This window comes from Rhagoletis pomonella, unplaced genomic scaffold (genome assembly GCF_013731165.1).
Source record: "Rhagoletis pomonella isolate Grant_MI unplaced genomic scaffold, Rhpom_1.0 Rhpom_scaffold_00005, whole genome shotgun sequence".
NCBI classification, from domain to species: domain Eukaryota; kingdom Metazoa; phylum Arthropoda; class Insecta; order Diptera; family Tephritidae; genus Rhagoletis; species Rhagoletis pomonella.
The window spans coordinates 79,462,951-79,474,659 of record NW_023458559.1 but is presented as its reverse complement, the minus strand read 5'-3'; positions in this window follow the sequence as shown (position 1 = coordinate 79,474,659).

The window sequence follows — 11,709 nt, the reverse complement described above, 5'->3', positions numbered from 1 at the left end:
GATCGATTGCATTTTATTCCGAAACCTGAGTCATACGCTTTTGTTTAGTTTATTTATTTTTTCTACATACAGCGATCAGGTAGGTAGAATGTTGCATGTTGTTGCACACTTATTGTAATTACATGTGTCACTGTTGGGGGTTGCACCTACCTTTCAGCTGCTAAATAACTTTCTAAATTAACAATAGTTTCCAAATATTTTCCAGCAACACCAGTTTTTGTAGCTAATAAAGAAAAAAAAATACTGAACGCCAACAACAAAAGGGTTGCACAAAGAGGAAGTTGTAAAATTGATTAATAATTCCGCGTTGTAAATGTCATCATTAGCATAGTTTTCGGACTGACAGCTGAGCATAGAAGGGTTGACCCCCAAAAACACGTATGATCTTGCCTGTGGGAAGAGTTCGTATGCTTGTTGTTGAGGCAATTTCACAAACAAAATGTAGTAATGTAGAAAATGGCGCGATAATTGCCTAAAAGCGCAGTTTATGACACTAACTGGCGTTTTGACCATTTTTTTTTTCGTTTGAGTAAATATTGTCACGCCGCGTTGCTGTAGCAAGCTGTGTAGGCGGCGGCATTGCGTGTTTTCAATTCTGTTTTTTTTCACATTTCATTCACCCTTTGACAGCAATTACTTACTTGTTCGCGGGTTTGTTGTCAACAAGACATGTGCACATGTTTAACTCTTTCAACAACAAATGCAACTCTACACAAGCGTTAAATAAGCTAATTAATTTTTTCGCTGTTGCGCTGTGCACTCACATGTTTGTTGTTTGTACGAGTTGAGCCATGCGCAGGCGCATTTACATGGCTGAGTAGGCATGCGCACAATTATTTGTAAAATAATTTTTGGATTTTTTGTTAGCTTTGCCTACAACTGCGCTTAGTAATAGTTTGCTATAAGTAAAACAAATAACAAAAAAAAAAAGTATTTTACTTTCCGGTTTATGTATGCCTTGCTCTTCTTGAATGGTTTCTCATCCACTTGGGCATTTCTGGTTGCACGTTTTCTACTCACATCCATTATAAACGTTTGCCTACTCTTTGAAATTATTTTTTAAATTTTTGTGCGTTTTTAAGCATACAAAACTTTTTTCGGTTATTCCCTAAATCCGTTCATTCATAAATTTTCGAAGTATTTTGCTCGAAAATTAGATAAATTACCAGCACGCACACGTACTTGCTTATTTACTTATGGATACATACATTGTCGGTTTTGTCTTGTCAACGCCTCGCCGAGGTGTTGTTTGACAAATGAAGACAGATTATTGTTACACATTTTTAAGGTTTTTTTGCTTATCTTGAAATTCAATACTCCCGCAATCTTCAACTTTGTGTTTTTTTGTGCTGACATTCCCACCTTTTGTGAACATTTTGTAAACAATTTCTGGTAAATTCAAGACTCACATCACTTGTAGGTGTTTTTTTTTCTTTTATTTGCGAGGGTTTCGTTAATTAATTATCGTAAATTGCTTCATGCTAATCGATAAAGATTGCTCACGTTTACAAACCAATATTAGATTTGTCTCAAGTGTTTTTCTTTAATTTCTGAATCATTGCGTATAGATCATTAGCGCACACAAGGGGTGGGTTTTGGGGTTCAAACCCCCCATAAAGCTAATAACGTGAAATACAAACTGTATCCTAAAGCCAGCTCTCAAGAAAAATCACAACAAATATTTTTTATTATAAAGCACTTTGCTTTTGCTGTAAATTTTCTTGAAGAAATAAATATACGAGCATTTTTTTCTTGAGAGATGCAAATTGATTTAAGAAATTTTGATAGAAGAAAATTCCTATTCCATTTCTTGTGCGCCATTTTATATGAATATTTCGTTTTTTTTTTGAGAGCTCTTAAAAGTTTAACTGCGAATGAAACCTAAAAATATGCAATGCATACTCACTTACTGAAGAGTTTACAACTGATATGTCCTTAACAAGGATTCGAAGATTTAATTTGCCCACTTCGAATTCGTTCCACCAAAATTGCCTACATAACAAAAGTTCAAGTTCATTTAATTTTCTCGGTATTCGATATATTAAAAAAATTAGGCAATCGTAAAAAATAACCATCTCATTCGAAAACCAGAAACCAGATATCGAGGAAAATGAACATTAAAACCCTTTTTTTTTATTTTTTTATTACTTTTGCAAGTTGAGCGCATCTTGTGTTTATAGGACTTTATATTAAACAAGTAATTTCAAATTACGGGAAGACCCTTGAGGTACCATCTTTCCGATAAAAAAAAAGAATTATTGAAATCGATTCACGTGGTCCAAAGTTATGCGTTAGCGTACTATTCCGACGAATTGATAACCTACCCCTTTTTCGAAGTTTCGAATGTTTGAGTTTTTTGCTAATTTTATGTAAATAAATGCAATTTATGAAACTTCAAAAAGTTTATTTATTTATTACATACTGTACATAAAACTTGCATAAATGTACTTTAATGATCATTTTATCTGAAGCGAATTTTCAGAAGTATAAACTCCTCCCAAAATATATTCCTGGGTGCGCCCCTTACATAGATATTTACATAATATCGATGGTTGAGTGGAAGATCCACCTATCTCGGCAGCCAGTTCGAAAACGCCCTATCTCAGAAAATTTTGGAATACCCCATTTGTATAGTACTTCCTAGCTTTTGTTGCGAATATGCTTACAACATAGAATTTTGTTGCTGTTACTGCTACCTTTATTGCGGCAATTCATGTGTTGTTACCTGTCATCAAGTACTTGCGTTTTATTGTTGCCAATATTGCTTGGCACTGCTGTCGCTACTAGTTACTTGTTTTGGCTGTTCGTTCCTACGCTGTACTCGTATAGGTAAATACATATGTATGTACATATTGCAGCAACAAAACACTAAATAAGGTAGCAACGCGCACAATAATGAGTAAATGTAAAGGTATGGCAATGCCATAGCAGCTACAAATGCAGTTTTACACATCCTGATGCAGCTAAAGGTGAAGAGAGAAAGGCGGTAAAAACAGCAAAGAGCAAAAAACGGAATCTACAAGATTGATCAGGTTTGCCACGTACACGATGGACGATCGACGATCAGCAACAGCGAACACAACGATTGCGATAGCGACGGCGCGTTAATGTGATAATGATGATGATAACGATAATGATGTTGTGCTGTGTTGTATTCTAGCTGCAGCTACATACTACATACCACCGCGGCAAGTTGCAGTGAAATGCTTTCCGGCTGCAGGAACTGAAATTGATTGCAATTATGAGGCGCGATCGCCAGCGATCACATGGCGGTTAGCTTAGCTGCCTGGCACTTGCAATCATAGCATACACCGTTTGGGCTGCTGTGCGAATGCGGTGCGAATGTATGTTATTGTCGTTATTGTTGTTGTTGTTGGTATCTGTCTGTCTGTGATTACATTGCTGGTGCTGTCTAAAGGGAAAATTAACGCTTTAACCTTGTGCAGCAACAATTTTTGCAAGGAGACATAAAAACTTAAAGTAACTACAACAATAGCAATAAATATCTACACTTATTGCCAATGTGAGTGATGATGCTTCACAGACAAAAACCAAAAGCAAAACCAAAAAAGAAAACACACAAATAGCAGCAACAACAGCACCTTGGCTAGGCAATTTGCCGTCGTCTGTTGCACAGGTGCATTCTTGCGGCCATCAACGTAACTTAAATCGTATTTATGTGCTACACTCTCGCCTTCTATCAACGGCAACCATAAGCTTTCCGGCCTTGGCTTGCCAAGCCACACCATAAGCCATCTAACCGGCACCTCGTTCGCTTGCTTTCTTCCTCTATCATTTTCGCGCCTGCATTCTCGGGGGACAAATTATGTTGCAATGCGTAGCAGTGGCAGCGCCTCAATCCATCCCTTGCATACACACATATATATGTACATACATACATGCATGCATATAAAGAAACATTCGTGTTTACAACATTTGGCTCACCCAACACCGGTTGTTGCTGCTGCTGCTGCTGTGGATGTTGCTGCTGATCATGCTGTTTGGTGCACATATTTGCCATCCTGTAGCCGCCACCTTTTGTTGCTACAATTCTTAAGCCACAAACCGATTTACGATTTATGGTATCGAAATTGTCGCATAATTTGTGTCAACAAGATCAACAATCAGTGATCGATTGGCTGCTACGTTTAGCACAATATTAGTGTTCGCTGGACCACTGCTTTCGCAGAGCTTCTGAGGAATTCTTTATGGGAATTCGAAATACGGAATACTTTGCGAGGAAGTAATAAACATTTTCTAATTTCTGAATGAAGTTGCGGTTAGTTACAAATCGTCGTATGAAATCGTAACATTGAGGTCACTGGATACGCTACCTTTTAATTTTATGTAAGCTAGATTTCAGTGCGAATAACCGTGCCTTGCTTTCTACGAGTAAGTAAAAACTAAATTAGGCAATAATTTTGCATTCACTAATATAATTCCCAAATATTTTTAATGTTAAAGATATATATCGTTGTTTAAATTGCAAAGCCGCGTAACTAACATTTTCGCCAAAAATGAGATTTGCTCATCGGAAGCTTCTGGTATCAAGCCTTATCCATTCATATCAAAATATCGATATTTAGCGTATGTCAAAGGGTAAAAAGCAATGCAAAAGATCAGCTATGGTACCATCTTTTTAAATTGGGACTTTATGAGGCAACGAGCTGTAGATTTTGTGGGCTGTCGGACGAAAGCCCAGAGCACATGCCAGCAGTAACATTTGGCCTATACACCTTGGGTTGGCCAAAAGAGCCTAACTAGGATGCAACGCTAGTATGCCCTTATAATAATAAGTACCAGGTTGACCGAGCTTTGCCCGGAGTGCATATACTTTTTAAAGTTTTAAAGATTTTGATAGCTTTAAAAAATATTTTGGAAAAAAAAAATTAATTTCGATATCTATTAAGTAAACTTCTTACTCCAAAATTTAGGTGGCAACCCTATTCCGAAATACGCTGGAAGGACCATATCTTGAGCGTATATGTACTGTGTATACTTACAAAAAAAAAATGCTGATTGAAACTAACAAAATAAAAATTTGCATTACATAGAAGCGTGGCAACCCGGATGGAAAATATTTTCTGACGAAAGTCCTCAACAATACCTTTCATTTGATATGCATATTGCGATGTTTTAGATAAATTGTGTAGAATCGAAAATAAGTGGCAACCTTGCACTACTATCTTAAGGGTAACATTTGGTATATAGGGAAAGCATTGTTTAAGAACCTTTTATTAGTACCCATGAATAGTAGTATTTTACCCTTTTTTTCTAAACAAAAAATTTAATAAACATGTTATTCAAAATAGTTGGCGACCTTATTAAAAATATTTTTGAATTTGGGATCTTTAAAATACCTTCCAATTGATACCCATATTAGGATGTGTTAATTGATTTGTAACTAATTTCGAATAGGTGGCAACCTTATGCGAGTCTTCTCGGAAAAAGTGCTCATTCAGATAACCTTAAAATCCAAAACATTATCTGTGTACAAAATTTCATCAAAATCGTTATATATATATATATATAACAATTGCTCGTTTAATGTAATAATATAAAAAACTACCGTAGGAACTTTGACGGTAAGCCGCAGTTTCGTAGATCGTCAGATCTTCATTCATTCCTTGATATTTGCTTACAAAAATTAATAAAAATATTTGAACTTGTTTCGGAGATTTCATCTACAGGTTGTAAAAGGCATAACACGACAGTATAACACATAGTGTGATATACCAAAATTTAGTGAAGATTGTGATAAACAAACGATATTAACTACACGTATTTTTTATTCGACTTTACAGTTGCAAAAGTCCATAAACTCTTTTCTCTAATTCTTTGAGGCTACACTTCAAATAATTAAATTTGTTTTTATTACTTTTAAATAATATAGCTTTTAAGTTAAGGCGTGCGAGATAACTTGGTGCTACGGGGCGTATACGTTACATACGCAGCTACGGGTATATGAGCACTTGCGGTTATTTTTACTTTTTTAGTTACATATATATTTTTAACTTTTTAATTTAAATACAATGTCGCGTTGGAAGCTTGTTTTTAAAACAAAAGTGAAGTTAATGCATTTTCTAAGATAAGCGTGCCTCCATTTTCGGCCAAGAGATTTGCTCATATATGTAGGTACACCTGGATATTTGTAGCACTATTCATATACTTAAATTTTATTTTTTATCGCGAGGAATGATTTTATTTTTATTTTTTGTTTTCTTTTAAATATATCTCACCAACATGCAAAGCAATCCCCTATACATAAGAATATAATTTGTAAATGATCACGTCTATATCTCAACCAATGCGTGATCCTTTCTTCTCGTTGACTCTGCTTTTATAATGTATTCACATGCAAATACTAAAATTCGTATGTCATAAAAATGCAATCCTTCCACAATTCGAGGAATTATTAAGCGAGCAACTTGTTATTTCCTTAACCGCCTATTGCCTTATCATTCACGTACTCACGCACTCAACGCTCTAATTTGGGTTTTCGTACGTTTTTATTGCGTCGAACCCTACGACTGGCAGTAGGGCAAGCCAGCCAGCCAAGACAATAATAAAATAATAAATGCAGTTAGCGAATGAGTGACTGGATATACGACTCATTTCATAGGATTTAGGTTCCTTTCACATGTATGTACATATATGTATGCATGTGTGAACATGAGTGCGTGTACGTGCGATTGCTACATTACGTACGAAAAGAATAAAATATTTTACGACCACGTTGTGTTTTGAAGTGAAAAGCAACTCGGGATTGACGAGACTCGAAACAATTGAGCACTCTGCATACGGTAGCTAAGCGCAATACAACTGAGGACACTTAGGCGGCGAAGCCTTTAATGTGTCTGAGACTTCCTTAGAAGTATGTAGATATGTATTTCCGAAAAATAGGCACTATTTAGAAGTAGCAAACGTATGCTTACTCCTTTAATAGAGTTGTGAGAATCCGCACTATCAGTGTGCATTTGTGAAATTATGTTTGTACACTTTTGGAGTTGCGTAATTACGCGCTTCTGTGACTTCTGAGTAACCTTTGCTGATAATGCGATATACAACCCTTCCTTCTTGCTTTTTGTTTTGCCTAGGCGCAATTAACAGCAGCGTGCAAGATTAAGTTAATGGCAGAATGCGTCATCAACGTTCATCGATTGCATATTTAATGTAAAAACTTATATACACACAGCATATTTACCCTGTCGGAATTAAGTAAACAGTCTAGTAGTAGACTAAATATGTACTTTGAAGCAAAAGCGGCAGGCGAATGTCCGGCTCCTCGACTGATTTTTATCATTTCGGCTATTGATTTTCAAGTTTTTTAAGCCAAATTTTTTAAATTAGTCCAAATTATATGCAGAGCGGGACAAATGAATTGCTCCCAGGACGACCTAAATTTGTGATGCGGATGCATACCGCGATTAAAACACCAACCTTGACTTAAGCTGGCCCGGACTTAGCAAACAATATAATGTTGGTAAACTGTGAAGCGCCTGGCATGCTTCCTTGAACTCGGCCAAACTCACTTAGACAGTTGCAGCGCTAAAAAAGAAGAAGAAACTAAAGCTTACAACAGGGCAACGACTAAAGTTACCTGAAAGAAGTGGCTATGAAGTCGGCGGTCAGACTAAAAGAGTCAGGCCTCTGGAGAACTGGGCACATCGGACACGGATTGCTCACTAACGAAATTTTATTAGGAAGGACGACAGACTATATGACGGACTTTACCGCTATGCAGACTTGAGAAGTAACTGGTGAGAAAAGGAAAGCGCCGAAATGCCGTTTCAAAAAATAAAAATCGGCGCAAAGATGAATGTTTCGATTCCAAAGCGTCTCGAAAATGAGAAATTGGTCAATTATTTATCTATGTGGCGTCTGTTTGTACGTTGGCGTATTTTGAGAAAATTTATTTACACTTTTATTCATTTTATACTTCTTTTAGCTGTTCAAGCATCTCTTACACGTTTTCTTTTTGATGTAAATATATCGAGTTATAGCCCATTCTATGGGTTCTTCGAGCTATGTGTGAACACGAATTCAACTTGATGATAGTAAACTTCGCACACCGTTTATGGTAGACAATACAGACTTCAGCTGTAACATGCAAGTACTATACCCATTCAATAGATAATGGAGAAGAGATTTGCTCTGTCTATACGATTGTGAAAGGATAAAAGCATTTCCCAAGTGGAAGTTGTAGGTATCCTCGAAGCCTGTAAAATATAGGCAATAAATTTGAGTACAAATAAAAAGCAACAATATATAGTGACAATTTTGTCAGGCTTTCCAGACTAGGTAAAGTCCAATGCCATGAGATGGCTGATGACTTGGCGAAGCCAGGAGCCTGTTTGGATAAATCCCAAGCGATGACACTGGGTTGCCCTCTTGGAATGCTCTAAAGAAAAATCACTCTGCATTATTTTGGACTGGCTAGACACGGGTGGTCAGATATACAGACCTATAAATTATGAAGAAAACTGTGATCTTACTACAACAGTACGAAAACCTTGGACCTGCTTAATAGATTAAGGACAGAAGTGTTCAGAATTATAGCACAGGCTCCGAGGCAAACTTGAGGCCAAAATAGGACTACCCTGTAGTACGATTTGCCCAGCTGTCAGCTAGAAGGAAGCGAAGAAAGTGTCCAGCTTCTCATATAGTATGAATGTCCAGGTCTTTCGAGGTATTAGGAGCCTCCAAAGGGACAGTTGCATTGGAGAACCAAGATAGTTCGAGCAAGTAACATACGCAGTATACTAGACCGTACCACAGAACCACCTATCAAGCAAACAAAAAAAAGTTCACCGTATACCCCTGAGTCTAAATTATTTTTGCTAGTACGGGGCACTTGAGGCCAAAGAACTTTGAAACAAAATCGATGTATTTTTTTACGTTGAGATCCGATTGTAAATGCCGAATACATATATGACGAAAAATGTAAAAAGGCAACTCCTTCGTTCGACAAAGAAATATCGAAATTGCCTTGCAAAAATACTTTTGACTCTGTAGTGCACGGCGAACTTTTTTTTCTGATATTGTACAGAGTACAATAGACAAAACATATCCTACGAGAAATGCACAAAAAACGCTACTTGATTCCTAGACAGCTACTATGAAGCAGTACAACCTGGACATGCCATTAATTTGATTTTAAAATAGTTGGCTTTCCGACAGGGTTGCTTCCATAAATACACATACATACATTCAGGAACTAGCATACTAGTTTAGCACTGCTGAAGCACCAAGGTCATTTTGCTCCTCAACGAAAATTAGTGGCTACATTTACGCCTCATAAAAGTGTTATTACGTGCGTGGTAGTGTGTGTGTATAAGTGCATTTGAGTATGGGGATGTTCATATCTATCTAGATATGTATTTGCCTACCTTTAGCTTAAATTTCTTTCTGCATTCTGCTTAGTCTTGCTTTTTGAGAAAAAGTTAATTTTTGTTCATATTTTATGACTGCTGCTTCATTAAGTTGCTTTTGTTCCACTTATCATTGGTACATACATATAACTTTGTTCATGCCGCTTTTTATTAGACAACTACTTGCAGCAAAAGGGTACTCAGTTACATATCGGGAAGATCAAATTATTCGTGGCAGAGAAAAAAAATCTTATTGCTTAATATCAAGGACGAAAAAGTCTGGGAGTTTAAATAACTGATTATTAGATTTCTCTTAATTAAATAGATTGATTTGTTTAGTAATAACACATTTCAAAATTCGTCATTACAGGGCTCTCGCTACATATGTATGTCCATATTTATTTGTCATTCCAGCGAAAGTTAGAGATATTCTTGGCCGTCGGCTTGGATTTTAGATTTCGACGTCATACTTTCGCAAAAGTTCTTTATTGCACAGAGGTGCACGCGGACCACCACCGAGTTGATGTTACACCCCAGATGGAACAAACGACTCAAGCGATCGAAGCAGGCCAGGGCAAATTTGGTGGAGGCACGACAAACGGTAAAATGTATCACCTGAGAACAATCTTATACTTATATGTACATTAGGGTGGTCCAAAAATGCATGTAAAAAAAAGTAAAGTCGGAACTTTTATGCTCTCACCCCCCTAGGATAGTTCTATATCGAAAAAAATTCACCCCTATTTTTTATTTTGAAATCAAAAAATATTTAGAGGTCGCTCAAAGCGCTCAAAGTGTTGCATGTATTTTGTATGGTAAAAAAGAACTTTTCGTGGAAATGGTATGGAATTCTTGAAAATCAACATTTTTCGATCGGAAGACTCTGCTTCTAAAATTTTTGCTCAAAATAGAATTAGAAAATAGTTAAAAGAAAACATCAGAAACAGAGGTGATTTTTTATGAACTAAAAAATTCAATTAATGTATAAATAGTCGACACAAAATAATATTTTTGTACTCTTTCCACATTTTGGTATCCGCTTTGGCCCACAGAAAAACACTCAAGCGGCAAAACTGCCTCTATTATCGCTCGTCCCGTCAGCTCTTTCATCTTTTCGCAGTCTCTATTCTTCTATAAATACGTTTATCCCCCAGCTTGTTCGCCATTAATACATTAAAACACAGTATGTCATTTGTAGGGGAAGCGGTACATGCGATCGCCCATGGACCTGGCATTCAACATATCTAGGTTCAATGGAGTAATTTTCTAATTAACCCTTGTAAACTCGATAAAAAAAAATCAATATTTCAAAAAACCGCCAATAGATATCTAAAAAACCGGTGCAAAACGGTTACGAAAAACCGAGTCAATCACCTTAGTATATACCTAAGGAGGATAATTGCAAAACTATTGGTATTCTTGTTTGCCTATAGATACTGCTCGTTGAGAGAAATTTTTTCCGAAACATTTGTCGGCTAATAGTCAAACATTTTCACCTAATTAGCAGTACAACTACTTACGTAATTAACTCAAACTGCCTACTGATGTTTGACGCTGGCTCACTCTCTATTACTGGAGTGTAACACGATACAGCTGCCGTTTCTAGCTATTTAGTAGCAACAGGTGCATACCTAACTCTTTGGTGCAATAAATATTTAGCTGCTATGAGAGATGCAATGATACGCTCGCTGTACAACCAAGTACCTAAATTTATACGTCAGTTACATGGCCATAATATCTATGTATGTATGAAGCCTTTGTAACGCACGAAGACAGCAGGCTCTTCGGTCAATCTTGATCCGCCGGTAAGCTATCATTTAATGGAAAAAAGTTCAAAATTCGACCTCTGCAATAATTAAAGAAATTTTCCAATTATAGCTTAGTGAAACATAAAATGAAATTAGTAGAAAAGTATAAAAAGAAGAAAGATATCTGGAAAAGGGTACTCTCCGGGTTGTGTGGAAATCAAAAGTACTCAGCCGCCCAGTAGTTAAGTTAAATTTATTTTATTGTTTTTACGAGCCATCAGACACATGTATGGCATATACCAAACACATACATACATATGTATTTGTGGCTTAGAGTACATACCACATCCTAACATTCGAGTGCTATAAGCAATTATCTATGCACACATATGTATGTACATACACTCTTACAGGAGGTATGCGTGTTGTTGCATATTAGCACTAAGCAATTCACAAATTAACACATCCATGACGAGATGTTGGCAAACGTGGATCAGCAATTTTTCTTTTCTATTTTCTGTGGCGATCAGAGCGGTGTGTGTTGCCTGTCAGCCGCAGTCACCTTACAAGGACGTGATGAAATGTGTTAG